Source organism: Ranitomeya variabilis, chromosome 1 (assembly GCF_051348905.1).
Source record: "Ranitomeya variabilis isolate aRanVar5 chromosome 1, aRanVar5.hap1, whole genome shotgun sequence".
Classification (NCBI taxonomy): Eukaryota; Metazoa; Chordata; class Amphibia; order Anura; family Dendrobatidae; genus Ranitomeya; species Ranitomeya variabilis.
The window spans coordinates 199847516-199867478 of NC_135232.1; the positions used below are offsets into that span (position 1 = coordinate 199847516).

Genomic DNA, 19963 nt, shown 5'->3' on the forward strand with positions numbered 1-19963 from the left:
TGCATAAAAAGCCCTATGTTCTGTGGCGTAGATGTTGAGAATAGTGACAGTCAGACTCTAGGACAGCAGAATTAATGAGTTCCCCAAACAGCAAACAAAGCGCTTTTTCCACCTGAAACCATTTTGCATGCAGAACAGCCCTAATGAAGCTTTAAAGTGTTTACTCTCAGAAAGCCATGAAATGCTGAATCGACTAATGCTTAGGATGCAATACACTGTTCTGTCCGTCCATTAATCTCCAGTACTGATCCTGCTACACAGATTAAAAGCTGATAAATGAGGCACTGGAAATACTGCCGGTTGTTGCAGAATGTGTTACACTCCTATATTTCTATAGATAAAACAAGGTGCAATCAGAGAACAGCAACACTCTCATCAAGACAAAACTCATTCACTCACAGTCGAGATACACTAAAAAAAAAAAAAGAGATAAAAACAAATTATTCTAGGAAAACAAGTCACTAGATTTGAGCGAACGTGCTCGGAAAAGGCGCTATCCGAGAATGCTCGGGTGCTAACCGAGAGTGTTTTCCGTATGCTCGAAAAATATGTTCCAGTCCGCGAGGCTGCATGTTTCGTGGCTGTGGCTGTGCATGGATTGTCTAACAAACACGTCATCCCTGCATGTGTTGAGGCTGTCAAACAGCAGCGGAATTCAAACATATTTTTCGAGAATGCGGAAGACACTCGGTTAAGCACCCGAGCATGCTGACATAGCACCTTATTCGAGCACGTTCACTCATCACTACATGTCACATACTTTAGGACTCTTCATAACCCAAATTAGTCTGGTAGTCCTCATTTTTTCAAACCGTTCCAAATGTTCCCGTCAGTCACACTGATGCTATCGAGATGAGCACACCTGCAATAATACCTCCTCTATGGTGGGTTCGTTTGTACCTGTCAATATGTTTGTTTTTGTTTTAGTTGTGTATTGTATTATAAAACAGTAAAAATTTTGAATAAAAGACCTCCTCAAATATAACTCAGCTTCCTAAGCCATCATATTAAATGGGGGTGGCAAGTTTTTGCATGTACAGTAATTAGGTTTTTCATTTTGCGTTGAGCAATCAGCACTTGCTAGAATGGTCTCCTGACAACACCCAGATGAGCCGTGATCCACAGGGAAACCTGGCAGAAAGTGTTCGATTTCCCCGAAGACCCACCACAGGATATATTAGGTATTATATACAGTAATGCCCATTCAATTTAATGGGTAGTCTCTCACTTGTTGTCTGCATAGTGTAACAATACCCAAAAAAGGCAACATGTTTTTGAAGCAGTTTTTGACGCTTATTATAAGGGATTTTTTTCTAAACCCTTAGTGACAGAGCCAATTTGGCACTTAATGACCAAGCTACCGTAACTTTTACAATTTTGACCAATGTCAGGTTATGAGGTTATAGATCTGCAACGCTTCAACATATTCCACTGATTCTGAGGCTGTTTTTTGTCACATATTGTACTTTATGTTAGTGGTAAAATTTCTTCGATATAACTTGCGTATATATATATATATGAAAAAAAACGGAAATTTGGGAAAATTTGGGAAAATTTAGCAATTATCAAACTTTAAATTTTTGCATCCTTAAATCAGGGAGTAATGTCATAAAATAGTTAATAAATAACATTTCCCACATGTCTACTTTACATCACCACAATTTTGGAAACATCTTTTTTTTTGTTGTTAGGATCTTATAAGGGTTAAAAGTTGACCATCGATTTCTCATTTTTCCAACAAAATTTACAAAACAATTTTTTTAGGGACAACCTCATATTTGAAGTGAGTTTGGGGGGCCAATATAACAGAAAATACCCAAAATTGACACCATTGTAAAAACGGCAACCCTCAAGGTGTGCAGAACCACATTCAACAAATGTATTAACCCTTCAGGTGCTTAAAGAGAGCTAAAACAATGTGAAAGGAAAGAATTAACATTTTACCTTTCTCACAAATTTTTTTTACATTGCAACCAATTTTTTTTTTATTTTCACAAGGGTATTGGGAGAAAATGAACCACAAAATTTGTTGTGCAATTTCTCCTCAGTACGCAGATACCCCGTATGTGAGAGAAAGCCGCTGTTTTGGCGCATGGCAGGCAGGGTGGATTGATTTAAATCACGCCGATTTAAATCATGATTTAAATCACGATTTAAATCAAAAGATTTTTTTCTATTTAAATCGGATCGATTTAAATCATGATTTTAATCATGATTTAAATCACTGATTTAAATCAAAAGGTTTTTTTTAATATAAATCACGATTAAAATGAGAAGTGAGAGCAGTGCGCATGTGCGCCCATAGTTACACGGACGAAACTAGGGGCAACGATCTAACGCCAGGGTGAGGGGGGACCCCAAAGTAAGTAAAAATCTTTTTTGTTTTACTATATGGCAATAGGTAGGTGTTTAAAAGCAGCATGTCTTAATTGTATAAACTATTAATAGCCTCCACATTTTGTTCATACTGCCCCTTTAATTCCACACTTCTAGCTTGGTTTCACTTTTGGTTTAGTTTCTTTTTCCATTCAGTTGACATGCCCAAACTTGTTGGATAGTCAGCATCCTACAGAAACCTCTGGAAGAGCATGGCATTGTGAATGTTACACATATACAGCCTTTATTCTACTGAGTTAAACAACTCAGCTTTATCTCATGATGGAAGAACCTTTGGATGGTAAAATATTTTCCTCAAAAAGCAGTTTATTGAAAAAAATCCGATTTAAATCAAAAAAATCCGATTTAAATCAAAAAAATCCGATTTTTTTGATTTTTTTAAAAAAACATTGATTTTTATCCACCCTGATGGCAGGGCACAGAGGGGAGGCGGCACCGTTTGGCTTTTTGAACACAAAATTGGCTGGAATCAATGGTGGGTGCCATGTCATGTTTGGAAACTCCCTGATGCACCTAAACAGTGGAAACCCCCCAATTCTAACTCCAACCCTAATCCCAACACACCCCTAATCCCAAACCTAACCATAAGCCTAACCACAACACACCCATAACCCAAATCAAAACCCTAACCGTAACCACAATCCTAACCCTTATACACCCCTAATCCTAATCTCAAACCTAACCCTAACTCAACCTAACCCTAGCCCCAACCCTAACCCTTATGTAAAAATGGAAATTTTTTTTTTATTTTTACCTGACTAAGGGGGTAATAAAGGGGGCTGTGATTTACTATATTTTGTTTTATTTTTATTCTGATCACTGTGTTAGGGTCTATCACAGTGATAAAAATGAACCAATAGGAAAAATTTCCTATTGTTGACGGGCGCCAGCAGGCCGATCTCAGCGAGCACACTGCACATGCACCCACCCTTTTCTTCCCGGAAGAAGACGCCGACGGCTGGGAGATGCAGGAGGGTCCAGGGACACCAGATGTATCGGGGGAAGGGATCAGGGGACCCCATTTCTCTCTCCTCTGATGTGCTAGATGACATTTAGACGATAGAGAAATTAAATGGTAAATGTGACTTCTTTTTTTTTTTTGTGGTCGCCGTTATTCCGTGAATAATGGTGATCACAACACTGGGGTCGGTAAAAACCAACCCGAATCATGTTCTAACCCCCGTTAGCCGAGACCCTGGAGAATTTCCAGTGCTGGGTGGCACAATACACTTATTTCTCAGCGCTGTTAAAAAGCGGCGTTGAGGAATAAGTACCTTTAACTGCCGCCATTAAAAGGCGTATCGGCGGTCATTAAGGGGTTAAGAAACATGTTAGCACAAGAAAAAACCTTTATTTACCTGCAACCATAGTGGTAATCTGCAGGTGAGGTGAATACCATTTGCAACAGGTTTGTGGAACAACAGCTGCAGGTAGAAAATAAAGTCATATTCTCCCTGCATCTGCTTGCTTCCGCTCATCGGTGCAGCTGGCTGTAACAGTCACTGCTCACTACACAGGGAGCATGGGGAATGTGTGACCCACTCTCCCAGCATACTGAATGGTGACTAACCACTGCTTGCACCGCCCTGATGACTGGAAGCGAGCAGCTCCAGGGAGAATACAATGTCAATTTCTCTCTGTAGCCATTCTTCCATGGTGCGGGTTCAGCACCCTGTGACGTAAAGTTACGTCAGGGTGTGCAAAGGGATTATGAAAGCACCACTCCAGTGTTATGTTTTTATTTCATGGCTGGAGGTGGTGCCAGTAATGTAAGCTCCCTGCCCCTAGCTCTTCCTGGCGCCACTGCATTACCATGCCGCCATCTTGTGACAGCAACGTCAGACCTATCAGAAGTCAGAGGTAACGGTCACAAGCTCTCAGTGTAAGGCTATGAGAGCCTCATTCTGGCCTCGTTCTGGCTCTCATTTTAATTAAACAGAGTCCACTCATACACCTTCATGGGTGGAATTGGAATTATATTTTAATAGAAATTCTCCACCTTGTAATATTATTATCAATTTATTCACCTCCAAGTCTTTGCTTTGGTCTGATCATCCGATATTTGTAGCTGTTCTTGTGGCATGGCGGAAATTTCTCAAAATTAAAAGTGGTTTCACTAGGTTGGAACTTATGCTGAGACTTCCCCTCTCTTTTGTGGCTACTGTTTTCTCGTTTGATCTGCATTCAAGTTGGGCTGAGTGGGGAATCTCTAAACTACAGGACATCTTTGATGGTAACAAGTTTGTGTCATTTACCCACCTTAACCCCTTCACCACCAAGGGTGGTTTGCACGTTAATGACCGGGCCAATTTTTACAATTCTGACCACTGTCCCTTTATGAGGTTATAACTCTGGAACGCTTCAACGGATCTTGGCGATTCTGACATTGTTTTCTCGTGACATATTGTACTTCATGATAGTGGTAAAATTTCTTCGATATAAGTTGCGTTTATTTGTGAAAAAAACGAATATTTGGCGAAAATTTTGAAAATTTCGCAATTTTCCAACTTTGAATTTTTATGCCCTTAAATCACAGACATATGTCACGCAAAATACTTAATAAGTAACATTTCCCACATGTCTACTTTACATCAGCACAATTTTGGAACCAAAATTTTTTTTTGTGACGGAGTTATAAGGGTTAAAAGCTGACCAGCAATTTCTCATTTTTACAACACCATTTTTTTTTAGGGACCACATCTCATTTGAAGTCATTTTGAGGGGTCTATATGATAGAAAATACCCAAGTGTGACACCATTCTAAAAACTGCACCCCTCAAGGTACTCAAAACCACTTTCAAGAAGTTTATTAACCCTTCAGGTGTTTCACAGGAATTTTTGGAATGTTTAAATAAAAATGAACATTTAACTTTTTTTCACACAAAATTTATTTCAGATCCAATTTGTTTTATTTTACCAAGGGTAACAGGAGAAAATAGACCCCAAAATTTGTTGTACAATTTGTCCTGAGTACGCTGATACCCCATATGTGGGGGTAATCCACTGTTTGGGCACATGGCAGAGCTCGGAAGGAAAGGAGCGCCATTTGACTTTTCAATGCAAAATTGACTGGAATTGAGATGGGACGCCATGTTGCATTTGGAGAGCCCCTGATGTGCCTAAACATTGAAACCCCCCACAAGTGACACCATTTTGGAAAGTAGACCCCCTAAGGAACTTATCTAGATGTGTGGTGAGCACTTTGACCCAACAAGTGCTTCACAGAAGTTTATAATGCAGAGCCGTAAAAATAAAAAATCATATTTTTTCACAAAAATGATCTTTTCGCCCCCAATTTTTTATTTTCCCAAGGGTAAGAGAAGAAATTGGACCACAAAAATTGTTGTGCAATTTGTCCTGAGTACGCTGATACCCCATATGTGGGTGTAAACCATTGTTTGGGCGCAGGGCAGAGCTCGGAAGGGAAGGAGCGCCATTTGACTTTTCAATGCAAAATTGACTGGAATTGAGATGGGACGTCATGTTGCGTTTGGAGAGCCCCTGATGTGCCTAAACATTGAAACCCCCCACAAGTGACACCATTTTGGAAAGTAGACCCCCTAAGGAACTTATCTAGATGTGTGGTGAGCACTTTGACCCAACAAGTGCTTCACAGAAGTTTATAATGCAGAGCCGTAAAAATAAAAAAATCATATTTTTTCACAAAAATGATCTTTTCGCCCCGATTTTTTTATTTCCCCAAGGGTAAGAGAAGAAATTAGAGCACAAAAGTTGTTGTGCAATTTGTCCTGAGTACGACGATACCCCATATGTGGGGGTAAACCACTGTTTGGGCGCATAGCAGAGCTCGGAAGGGAAGGAGCGCTATTTTACTTTTCAATGCAAAATTGACTGGAATTAAGATGGGATGCCATGTTGCGTTTGCAGAGCCCCTGATGTGCCTAAACATTAAAAACCCCCACAAGTGACACCATTTTGGAAAGTAGACCCCCTAAGGAACTTATCTAGATGTGTTTTGAGAGCTTTGAACCCCCAAGTGTTTCACTACAGTTTATAACGCAGAGCCGTGAAAATAAAAATTCCTTTTTTTTTCACAAAAATGATTTTTTAGCCCCCAGTTTTGTATTTTCACAAGGGTATCAGGATAAATTGGACCTCAAAAGTTGTTGTCCAATTTGTCCTGAGTATGCTGATACCCCATATGTGGGGGGGAACCACTGTTTGGGTGCATGACAGAGCTCGGAAGGGAAGGAGCGCCATTTGGAATGCAGACTTAAATGGATTGGTCTGCAGGCGTCACGTTGCATTTGCAGAGCCCCTGATGTACCCAAACAGTACAAACCCCCCACAAGTGACCCCATATTGGAAACTAGACCCCCCAAGGAACTTATCTAGATGTGTTGTGAGAACTTTGAACCCCCAAGTGTTTCACTACAGTTTATAACGCAGAGCCGTGAAAATAAAAAATCTTTTTTTTTTTTTCACAAAAATGATTTTTTAGCCCCCAGTTTTGTATTTTCCCAAGGGTAGCAGGAGAACTTGGACCCCAAAAGATGATGTCCAATTTGTCCTGAGTACGCTGATACCCCATATGTTGGGGTAAACCCCTGTTTGGGCACACGGGAGAGCTCGGAAGGGAAGGAGCACTGTTTTCCTTTTTCAACGCAGAATTGGCTGGAATTCAGATCGGATGCCATATCCCGTTTGGAAAGCCCCTGATGTGCCTAAACAGTGGAAACCCCCCAATTATAACTGAAACCCTAATCCAAACACACCCCTTACCCTAATCCCAACAGTAACCCTAACCACTCCTCTAACCCAGACACACCCAACCCTATTCCCAACCGTAAATGTAATCCAAACCCTAACCCTATCTTTAGCCCCAACCCTAACTGTAGCCCCAACCCTAGCCCTAACCCTAGCAATAACCCTAGCAATAACCCTAGCCCTAACTCTAGTCCTAACTCTAGGCCTAACCCTAACCCTAATGGGAAAATGGAAATAAATACATTTTTTAATTTTTTTATTTTTCCCTAACTAAGGGGGTGATGAAGGGGGGTTTGATTTACTTTTATAGCGGGTTTTTTAGCGGATTTTTATGATTGGCAGCCGTCACACACTGAAAGACGCTTTTCATTGCAAAAAATATTTTTTGCGTTACCACATTTTGAGAGCTGTAATTTTTCCATATTTGAGTCCACAGAGTCATGTGAGATCTTGTTTTTTGCGGGACGCGTTGACGTTTTTATTGGTAACATTTTCGGACACGTGACATTTTTTGATCGCTTTTTATTCCGATTTTTGTGAGGCAGAGTGATCAAAAACCAGCTATTCATGAATTTCTTTTTGGGGAGGCGTTTATACCGTTCCGCGTTTGGTAAAATTGATAAAGCAGTTTTATTCGTCGGGTCAGTACGATTACAGCGATATCTCATTTATATCATTTTTTTGTTTTGGCGCTTTTATACGATAAAAACTATTTTATAGAAAAAATAATTATTTTGGTATCGCTTTATTCTCAGGACTATAACTTTTTTATTTTTTTGCTGATGATGCTGTATGGCAGCTCGTTTTTTGCGGGACAAGATGACGTTTTCAGCGGTACTATGGTTATTTATATCAGTCTTTTTGATCGCGTGTTATTCCACTTTTTGTTCGGCAGTATGATAATAAAGCGTTGTTTTTTGCCTCGTTTTTTTTTTTTTTCTTACGGTGTTTACTGAAGGGGTTAACTAGTGGGCCAGTTTTATAGGTCGGGACGTTACGGACGCGGCGATACTAAATATGTGTACTTTTATTGTTTTTTTTTATTATTTAGATAAAGAAATGTATTTATGGGAATAATATTTTTTTTTTTTTTCATTATTTTGGAATATTTTTTTTTCTTTTTTTTTTTACACATTTGGAATTTTTTTTTTTTAACTTTTTTACTTTGCCCCAGGGGGGGACAATACAGATCGGTGATCTGCCAGTTTGCATAGCACTCTGACAGATCACCGATCTGCGAGAAGTGCAGGCTGCTTCACAGTGCCTGCTCTGAGCAGGCTTCTGTGAAGCCACCTCCCTCCCTGCAGGACCCGGATCCGCGGCCATCTTGGATCCGGGTCTGGAGCAGGCAGGGAGGGAGGTAAGACCCTCGCAGCAACGCGATCACATCGCGTTGCTGCGGGGGGCTCAGGGAAGCCCGCAGGGAGCCCCCTCCCTGCGCGATGCTTCCCTGCACCGCCGGCACATCGTGATCATGTTTGATCGTGGTGTGCCGGGGGTTAATGTGCCGGGGGCGGTCCGTGACCGCTCCTGGCACATAGTGCCGGATGTCAGCTGCGATATCCCGTCGGTGGTCATATGGGCCCACCCCACCTCGACGGGATAGTACGTCAGATGTCGGGAAGGGGTTAAAGATAGGTTTGGTGTTCCCTCATCGGCTTTTATGCAGTTTACTATTTTAAAGGATTTTTTGAGGCCACTGGTGACTGGTCGCCCTCCTTTATCGGAGCCGGCGATTAATATTTTATGCAACTCCGGTCATTGCATATTTTGGTCTACTCAATATATCTACCAGTGGTTTAATAACGATTTCAAAATTATAACATCTAGATGATTGGGAACTGGCCATGTCCTTGACTTATTCTGCCACCATGTCCATGGCTCTTCATGAGTCTTATTTTAAGCTTATCTCTAGGTGGTATTATTCACCGTCTCGCTTAGCATTTATTAATCCTTCCAATTCCCCTCTCTGCTGGAGGGATTGTGGACATTATGGTAGCCTTTCCCATTTGTTTTGGTTTTGTCCACGTATTAGACCTTTTTGGGCTGAAATCTCTTCTCTTATTTCTATTATATTAAAACGTTCGGATTTTTCTCTGTCTCCTCAGTTGGCCCTGCTCTCGTTGAACGCAGATCAATTGTCTCCACCTTTTAGGAAACTTGTTATACATCTGCTTTTAGTTTCTAAGAATGCTATTGTTTTTTTTTTGGGGAAATCTTCTAAAATACCCTGTTCACAGGAAATTATTGACAAACTGGCTTTGCATAAATCCTATGAACAAAAATTGGCTTTACTGAATGGCTGCTTTCCTTCCTTTTTGAAAAAAAATGGTCTCGCTGGCTGGAAATATTTCCATAAGAATTGATGGTATTTATTGTTTTGTTATTTTATTTTATTCTATTTTTACTTTTATGCTTCATGAATATGTCATGCCATTGCATTTATGTTAACCTTGCTCTCTCTATGTCTTGTTTTGGCTGAAAATGTTAATAAAATTGTTTGGAAAAACAGATTACAGCCTGCAATGACCGTTTACTTCTTATTATCCTGTACACTGTACAAGGTCCTCTCCCTTCTGTTCCAGACAGTCATTATCATTTTGTTCATTGCAATTTATATTTGTATTTTTACAAGTACAGCACCATGAAATCAATGGTGCTCTAAAAGTAAATAATAACATAATAATAAAAATAAATAATAATACCTGAAGAATCATACCACCGGGTCATTTTTACCACATCACACAGGGTTTTTTTCCCTCCACTATTTCACCTTACTTGGATTTTTTTTTTTTCATTTTTCAGGACTGTACACGGTAAAATGAATGGTATCATTTAGGACTGCAGAGGTCAGCCTGCAGGAAAATGTCAACAGATCTTGGGTGAAGGGGAAGAAAAATGAAAATATGAAAAATGGAAAATTGCTCAAGAGGGAAGAGGTTAAAGTTAGCAAACAGGCAGAGAGCAGATCGGACTGTGGGTCAAACTTCTTTTCTCTTTGATCATGAGAATGGAGAAGAGACTACAAAAGGCTTTATAGAATATAAATACTACAGTAACATGTAAAATATTAGCCCAACACTACATTACCAATAGAAGACAATTCCTTTACGTTTCTACCACAACAGGAGGTAGCAGCAGCGGCCCGAGTATATATATCTGATGTTATTTTTTCTTGATTAGTCTCTGATCCCACCAATTACTTCTCTTTTTTCTCACACTACTGTCATCAAGAAGGAAACAGTCAGCAGGAGCCATGTCCTCTAGGAACAGGAGAGCTGTGAATGAACTTACCTGTCACAATGTGCAATTACACGGCCGCCTACACTCACACTGGATTCATCACACAATAATAAATTATATATATCTTTGCTTTACAGAATTAATCTTAAAACTTGGGTTTTATACTTAGAAACCAGGACTTGGCTAAGGAACAGGTCGCTATGGTAACTGTTCTATTTTTATTCCAATGACGTCATTTAATCTCTTTTCTGAACAACACAGAGATCTTTGGTTCACAGGTATCTCCAGGAGAAGCGGGGAAAGCCGGAAGGACAGGCACACCAGATCAATTACATCTCACTGCCATCCTGCCAGATGGGAGAAATCTAGGCACATACAAGAAAATCTGCAGATAGTAATCAGAACCAAAAATGCAAATCAGCCATGAGATTACCGTAGGGAGAGCCCGTCCAGTCTCATGGCACCAGGTTTTCTTGTATTGTGCGGCTTTTCTCTTATTCCACATAGAAATTAATTGATAACTGAGTGTTAGAACAGTTTTACAATGTCCAATACTGATGGTTATGGCTCACACTAGCGTGTAGCCCAACGTTATACTCTGGGGCTGCTCAGATCTGAAATATTTTCTGATGCTGATTTGGAAAACAATCTCAGCATGCAGCTAGTGGCTCTGAATTGTATCATGCGCACCCAAACAAGTCTATGTGTGCGTGTAAAACATCGGACTGCACTCGGATGTCATCCGAGTGCAGTCTGATGTACACTCACAGAGACAATGGAGAGGTGGAGAAAATATGTTCTCAGTCTTCCTGCACCTGTGCTGTAATTCTCCCATGTGAGAGACGGATCACACTCAGATGACACTCGGATCACAGAATTTGAGCCGAGGGTCATTAGCATAATCATCCCGATTCTTTCACATGAGAGAATCTAATCTAGTGCAGAGTGTGGATCCCAGTGTCCAGCCAGGCAGTAGGTTTATGAGCAGAAACTAACAACCTCAGGGATCAATGAGTCTGCTAGGTTTGGGTTTGGAGACCCATGACCGGTCTGCATATCCCTGCTCACAGACTGTGAATGTCAGTCTTATGAAACTGGCTCAAAAGAATAAAGGGAACACTAAAATCCTACATCCTAGATATCACTGAATGAAATATTCCACTTATAAATCTTTATTCATTACATAGTGGAATGTGTTGAGAACAATAAAACCTAAAAATCATCCACGTAAATCACAACTAATATCCTAGGGAGGTCTGGAGTTGGAATGATGCTCAAAATCAAAGAGGAAAATGAAGTTACAGGCTGATCCAACTTCAGTGGAAATGCCTCAAGACAACGAAATGATGCTCAGTAGTGTGTGTGGCCTCCACGTGCCTGTATGACCTCCCTACAATGTCTGGGCATGCTCCTGATGAGGCGGCGGATGGTCTCCTGAGGGATCTCCTCCCAGACCTGGACTAAAGCATCCGCCAACTCCTAGACAGTCTGTGGAACAACGTGACATTGGTGGATGATGAGAGATATGATGTCCCAGATGTGTTCAATCAGATTCAGGTCTGGGGAACAGGTGGGCCAGTCCATAGCTTCAATGCCTTCATCTTGCAGGAACTGCTCACACACTTCAGCCACATGAGGTCTGGCATAGTCCTGCATTAGGAGGAACCCAGGGCCAACCGCATCAGCATATGGTCTCACAAGGAGGCTGAGGATCTCATCTCAGTACCTAATGGCAGACAGGCTACCTCTGGTGAGCACATGGAGGGCTGTACGGCCCTCCAAAGAAATGCCACCCCACACCATTACTGATCCACTGCCAAACTGGTCATGCTGAAGGATGTTGCAGGCAGCAGATCGCTCTCCACGGTGTCTGTAGACTCTGTCACGTCTGTCACATGTGCTCAGTGTGAACCTGCTTTCATCTGTGAAGAGCACAGGGCGCCAGCGGCGAATTTGCCAATCCTGGTGTTCTGTGGCAAATGCCAAGCGTCCTGCATGATGTTGGGCTGTGAGCACATCCCCCATCTGTGGACGTCGTGCACTCAGACCATCCTCATGGAGTCGATTTCTAACTGTTTGTGCAGACACATGCACATTTGTGGCCTGCTGGAGGTCATTTTGCAGGGCTCTGGCGGTGCTCTTCCTGTTTCTCCTTGCACAAAGGCTGAGATAGCAGTCCTGCTGCTGGGTTGTTGCCCTCCTACGGCCCCCTCCACGTCTCCTGGTGTACTGTCCTGTCTCCTGGTAGTGCCTCCAGCCTCTGGACATTACGCTGACAGACACAGCAAACCTTGCCACAGCTCACATTGATGTGCCATCCTGGATGAGCTGCACTACCTGAACCACTTGTGTGGATTGTAGAGTCTGTCTCACACTACCACGAGTGTGAAAGCACAACCAACATTCAAAAGTGACCAAAACATCAGCCAGAAAGCATTGGTACTGAGATGTGGTCTGTGGTCCCCACCTGCAGAACCACTCCTTTATTGACTGTGTCTTGATAATGGCCAATAATTTCCATCTGTTGCACAATGGCATGTGAAATTGATTGTCAAACAGTGTTGCTTCCTAAGTGGACAGTTTGATTTCACAGAAGCTTGATTCACTTGGAGTTATATTCTGTTGTTTAAGTGTTCCCTTTATTTTTTTTGAGCAGTGTATATATATATATATACTAGATGGCAGCCCGATTCTAAAGAATCGGGAGTCTAGAATCCATATATACTTTATTTATTCAAATGTAAGAATAATACAATTAATAAATAATAGTAAGAAAGAACAAAAAATGGCTGCACTCACCAGCTCTTGACAATTCTTGTTATTTAAGGTACAGTTACACAGGATCCATGAACATGCTTATGAGGGGAGTGATGAAAGACATCAAACAACTTTGCGTGTTGTGGCAAATGCCACAACAACGGTTCTTTGCTTAAGAACAATAATGTAAATAATAAATAATATGTATCAATTACTATGTATATTGGTATGTTCTTTCTTGGCACAAATTGCAGGAAGTAGTATTCTAGGCAATTATATATTAGATGGGCATTTCCTGAAGGAAATACATGGTGCTTGAACAGCGCTACCAGCTTTACAGCAGCACTTTTCACACACGGGACTGGGGGGCGCGCTTACTTTTGCACCCGGGGCCGGGGGCGCACTTACTTTTGCACCCGGGGGCGCACTTACTTTTGCACCCGGGGGCGCACTTACTTTTGCACCCGGGGGCGCACTTACTTTTGCACCCGGGGGCGCACTTACTTTTGCACCCGGGGGCGCACTTACTTTTGCACCCGGGGGCGCACTTACTTTTGCACCCGGGGGCGCACTTACTTTTGCACCCGGGGGCGCACTTACTTTTGCACCCGGGGGCGCACTTACTTTTGCACCCGGGGGCGCACTTACTTTTGGGGCCGCACTTACTTTTGGTGGGCGGGGCTCCTCGGCCTCCGATTTGGTTGGTGGGGCCCCTCGTCCTCCGATTTGGTGGGTGGGGACCCTCGGCCTCCGATTTGGTGGGCGGGGACCGGCCTCCGATTTGGTGGGCGGGGACCCTCGGCCTCCGATTTGGTGGGCGGGGACCCTCGACCTCCGATTTGGTGGGCGGGGACCCTCGGCCTCCGCTTTGGTGGGTGGGGCCCCTCGGCCTCCGATTTGGTGGGCAGGTCCCTCTGCCTCCGATTTGGTGGGCGGGGACCCTCGGCCTCCGCTTTGGTTGGTGGGGCCCCACGGCCTCCGATTTGGTGGGCGGGGTCCCTCTGCCTCCGCTTTGGTGGGCGGGGCCGCTCGGCCTTCGATTTGGTGGGCGGGGCTCCTCGGCCTCCGATTTGGTTGGTGGGGCCCCTCGGCCTCCGATTTGGTGGGCGGGGACCCTCGGCCTCCGATTTGGTGGGCGGGGACCCTCGGCCTCCGATTTGGTGGGCGGGGACCCTTGGCCTCCGATTTGGTGGGCGGGGACCCTCGGCCTCCGATTTGGTGGGCGGGGACCCTCGGCCTCCGATTTGGTGGGCGGGGCCCCTCGGCCTCCGATGTGGTGGGCGGGGCCCCTCGGCCTCAGCTTTGGTGGGCGGGGCCGCTCGGCCTTCGATTTGTTGGGCGGGGCTCCTCGGCCTCCGATTTGGTGGGCGGAGACCCTCGGCCTCCGATTTGGTGGGCGGGGACCCTCGGCCTCCGATTTGGTGGGCGGGGACCCTCGGCCTCCGATTTGGTGGGCGGGGCCCCTCGGCCTCCGATTTGGTGGTCGGGGCCCCTCGGCCTCCGCTTTGGCGGGTGGGGCCGGGCCCCTCGGCCTCCGCTTTGGTGGGCGGGGCCGCTCGGCCTTCGATTTGGTGGGCGGGGCTCCTCGGCCTACGATTTGGTTGGCGGGGCCCCTCGGCCTCCGATTTGGTGTGTGCTCTGCCTGGGGCCACTGTGCTCTGCCTGGGGCCCCATATGCTGCCTGGGGCCCCTGTGCTCTGCCTGGGGCCCCTGTGCTCTGCCTGGGGCCCCATGTTCTGCCTGGGGCCCCTGTGCTCTGCCTGGGGCCACTGTGCTCTGCCTGGGGCCCCATGTTCTGCCTGGGGCCACTGTGCTCTGCCTGGGGCCCCATAAGCTGCCTGGGGCCCCTGTGCTCTGCCTGGGACCACTGTGCTCTGCCTGGGGCCCCATATGCTGCCTGGGGCCCCTGTGCTCTGCCTGGGGCCACTGTGCTCTGCCTGGGGCCCCATGTTCTGCCTGGGGCCCCTGTGCTCTGCCTGGGGCCCCATATGCTGCCTGGGGCCCCTGTGCTCTGCCTGGGGCCCCATAGGCTGCCTGGGGCCCCTGTGCTCTGCCTGGGACCCCATGTTCTGCCTGGGGCCCCTGTGCTCTGCCTGGGGCCCCATATGCTGCCTGGGGCCCCTGTGCTCTGCCTGGGGCCCCATAGGCTGCCTGGGGCCCCTGTGCTCTGCCTGGGACCACTGTGCTCTGCCTGGGGCCCCATATGCTGCCTGGGGCCCCTGTGCTCTGCCTGGGGCCTCTGTGCTCTGCCTGGGGCCCCATATGCTGCCTGGGGCCCCTGTGCTCTGCCTGGGTGTAGGACACTGGTGACGTCACTTATCTCCGGACATTAGCTCCGGACATTATCTCAGGACATTAGCTCCGGACAAAGCCACGGAAGTTGGCACAAATTGCAGGAAGTAGTATTCTAGGCAATTATATATTAGATATATATATATATATATATATACATATATATATATATATTGTTCATCTTTTACAATTTAAAATTTACATAAAGGAAAATAAGCAGATGCAAATGTATGGGCACTCTGCATAGTTAGTACCTAGTTGCACTCCCTTTTACAAGTATCATAGCTTGTAAACACTTTTTTTTTTTAAGCCAGACAAGAGTCTTTCAATTCTTGTTTGAGGAATTGTCAGCCATTCTTCTGGTTCTGTGAGATTCCTGAGTCGTCTTGCATGCACTGCTATGTTGAGATTTATGCACAGATTTTCAATGAGGTTTAGATCAGGGGCAGTGAGGGTCATTGTAAAACCTTCAGCTTGCACCTTTTGAGGCAGTCTATGGAGGATTTTGACATGCGTTTAGGATCATTATCAATTTGTGGAAGCCATCCTCTTTTCAACATTAACTTTCTGCAGGTCTTTTGCAGTCAAGTGGGGGTTCTGATTTCCCTCTCTAGCAATCCTATGATCAGCTCTCACTGACATTTTGCTTGGTCTTCCAGACCTTATCTTTGACCTCCACCTTTGACCTTGTTCCTGCCATTTCTTAATTACATTTCGAACTGAGGAAAGGACAACTTGAAAATGCTTTGCCATCTCCTCATAGCCTTCTGCTGCTTTGTGGGCCTCCACCATTTTCATTTCAGAGTGCTAGGCAGCTGCTTAGAAGAACTCAAGGCTGCTGTTTTTTGGCACAAGGTTAATGGACGCTTGGTTTTTATAAAGCTGGGAAATTTGCATCAACTGGCCTTTCCTAACAATGATAGTGATCAAGCCATAACCCTAACAGGCTAATTAAAGTCTGAAACCATGTTCAAAGTTATCTGAGCACACAAATCTCCAAGAGTGCCCAAACTTTTGCAGGCCCATTTTCCTTTTTGTAACTCTAAAAATGTAAAAAATGACAATATTTTTTTTTGGCCTAAAATACAACGGTAATGTGACATCTTTAACTTTTAGAGATCATTTCATTCAATTCTATGGGTGCGTGAAAAGAATCGGATGCCATACAGAGCCATAGTACAGCATATGATTTTTAAGGATACATTGTGATTTTATAACATAGGGAACTGGGCACGGATGACAAGTGAGAAAAAAATGATCCCACTTTTCTGGAACTCTGAACGATTTGTTTATACGCTCATGTGGCCCTAGCCTTATAGTGATGACGTATCATAAAGGAAGATCAGGAATAGCAGTGCAGATGAAAAGCCCTTTACACATCCTCCTGTACATTGTTCTTCATTTCCCACAGTCAGCAATAACGTTTACTTATAGAGAAATTATACATTTTTCTAATAATATGTTAGTAGGCGCAGGACAAGCCCTACATACTTGCTTCCTGGAGTTCAGCAAGATGTGCAGCCGGCGTCCCCAGCACTGACGGCGGCAGTTGCGGAAGGTTCGTTATAGTAATGTACAATTCTGCAAAGAAATGCAAAATGTAGGTGGAGGGGCAAACACAGACTATGCCATCATTGCCAGCATTTCTGGAGAGTTTAAACCCCACCGGGGACCGCCCCAACCCTCCCCGGAACACTCACTTTGGGGCAGGAGTTCATTTTTTTGCTCAGATGTCCCAGGAAATCCATTACAACTATGCTATAGACAAGGGATGAACGTTTCTGAAATAAATCATTATTGACATCCAGTTCACAATGTATATAGTGGGTAGGGCTACATAGTACATATACAATTGACGTATTCAATTCCATCTTTTTCTGTAAACTGTAAGATCTCAGAGTTTCAGCTTCTATAGCTGTATATAAATATTACTAACATTGCTGATAAGCCTAAATATTCACACTTGAACAATTGGATTCCATAGTGAGTGTGAAGGCAGGGTATTTAAAGGGATTGTCTACATGTGAACAACAACAAATCACAGCCCCGGAGAGAGCGAATGCTGACACCGCGGGAACGGCACCAGCACGGGAGGGGAGTACAGGGTTTATTATTTTAGCAGTGCCGAATGTTTATGTAGGGGTTGTCCTAGTAGTGGATAACCCTTTTAAATTTGCAATAGTCTCTTCAGAGAGGAAGAGGAAATTAACTCTGGTGCCACCTATTGGATGTAGCAATCCTAAAAGTGACATTGCCACATGACTTAAGATAAGAAACCAAACCAAATACTATTTGCAGCCATCTGCTTTGGGATGTTTTCTCATCAGTGCAATTAATAAGGTCTGAGTTAGCTAGGTGGCCTCTCACAGGCAGTCAAAGGGGGAATGTATAAGGAGACTTACAGGCCATGGAATGCACCTAGGCATATCAGACCTCCTGCCTTTCACTGATGAAGGGCAATCACCTTGAAAAATGTATCTGCAAACATATTGTCTGGTATGTTTATCCTAAGTAAAGCTATGTTCACATGTCCAGTAATCATCACTTCGCCTTACAGATCGCTACTGGATCTGTTGTTTGTTCACATGTCCAGTAATAATCAGTTAGAACGGATCCAGCAGCAATGCATTATCTGGCTAAAACCGATTTCAACTGGATCTGTTTTTAGAACATTAAAGTTTATAGAAAATGGATCTCTTAAATTGCCATCCATGTTTCTTTCTTTTGAAAAGGATCCGTTTTTTTGCTTAATGGGTCAGTTTCAAATGGAACAAAATGAATGGCTATTTAATGGATCAGTTTTCCATAGACTTCAATGTTAAGAAAACAGTTTGAGGGCTTGTGCTTGTGGATTCCATTGCGGAATTTTCCGCAGCGGATTTGATAAATCCGCAGTGCAAAACCGCTGCGGTTTTTACTGCGGATTTATCGCGGTTTCCTCTGCGGGTTTTCACCTGCAGATTTCTATTGGAGCAGGAGCAGGTGTAAACCCGCAGCGGAATCAGCACAAAGAATTGACATGCTGCGGAATATAAACCGCTGTGTTTCCGCGCATTTTTTTCCGCAGCATGTGCACTGTGGATTTCGTTTCCCATAGGTTTACACTGTACTGTAAGCTCATGGGAAACCGCTGCGGACCTCCAGCTGCGAAAACGCTGTGGTTCCGCAACAAATTCCGCAGCGTGTGCACATACCCTGAATCAAATTTATTTTAGTGGACAAAAAAGTTATGTCTGAAAAACTTTTTTTGTTAATGGATTGCTGCTGGATCTGTTCTGACTGATGATTACTGGACATGTGAATGTAGCCTAACCTGGCAAGACTTGTTAAAGGGTCAATGTTGACTTTTAGGCTATGTGCACACATTGAGGATTAGCCGCTGTCATTTTTTGTGCGGATTCTGCATCTCTGGCAGAAAACGCAGGTGCGGATTTGATACGTTTATGCGGATTTTGTGAGGATTTGCTGCGGATTTCTATAATGGAATGGGTACAAAAACGCCGCTGGTCCGCACAAAAGAAGTGACATGCTCCTTCTTTTAATCCGCAGCATTTCCGCGCAGAATTTTCCGCACCATTAGCACAGCATTTTTTTTTAATTGATTTATATTGTACTGTAAATCACTTGCGGATCTGCAGCGTTTCTGCACGGTAAAAAACGCAGCGGATCTGCAGGAAATCTGCAACGTGTGCACACTTAGGATTGCTACTTCCAATAGTTGCTGTCCTTTCAAGAGGATATTTGCATATTTAAATTCCCAGAGAAGCATTACATAGCCTACAAGTCTCCTTACGCCTGCTTGCTTGGCACTTTCCACAGGGAGAAATGTTCCGTCAGACCCACAAGGCTGGGTATTATCAGTCATTGGGCTATAACAGGGCTATAGATGGCATCAGGGAAAGGAGGAGACAATATTACAATAAGGAATTCAGCAAACACCAGCCATATTCTTCAGGCAGATAATGAGCGGAGGATGGGAACAGGACATGACCATCAGCTCCTAATGATCTGAAGCTCTCTGCTAACCCTATTAATGCAGGACTAGGCTTTGTTGCCATAGAGACCTACAAAAAAGCCACATCAGCATACATAATGTCACAGAGCTCAGGGAGGCTTTGCGACCCTTTGCTTCATTATAAAGATGAAGCTTCATTTACCGATTCCATCGGCAAGTCAGAAAATTCACCAGCTACACCCCCAAGGCTTATTAACACCATAGCAGCACAATCATCATCACGGATCTTTGAGGTATTTTTCTGGGATTGGTAATACAATTTAGGAGGTGCATAAAAGTCTCCTGGGAACAATGTGTGAAGACAGGCAGGCGCAGTCATAAACACCATTCACATAGAAATACCAAAAGACTGACAGGCACATCAAAAAAAAGTTGCACTCTATCATGCTAAAGCATGTCAATGTGAAGTACATGAGATATGAATAGCAATACGGCTTCTGAATACTAGGAAAAAATGAGACGCTTAGCACATAACTTGGCCAATTCATGCAAGCCCAGGAACCAACGTCAAGGTCGTCTCAAAACTGATGA

At 44.0% G+C, this 19963-nt stretch overlaps 1 protein-coding gene across 4 annotated transcripts in view; it reads right to left on the bottom strand.

Annotated features, from left to right (window-relative positions):
- The window catches only part of OSBP2 (oxysterol binding protein 2), a 377818-nt gene that overhangs the window by 134893 nt on the left and 222962 nt on the right, over positions 1-19963 (bottom strand). Inside the window, exon 1 of one of the 4 annotated variants that reach the window (XM_077291767.1) lies at positions 16909-16966. The exons of the other annotated variants lie outside the window; for them this stretch is intronic. The gene's annotated coding sequence lies outside the window, so the exon portion shown is untranslated. Of the gene's footprint in view, positions 1-16908; positions 16967-19963 lie in introns of those variants that run through there. 4 annotated transcript variants of the gene reach the window in all.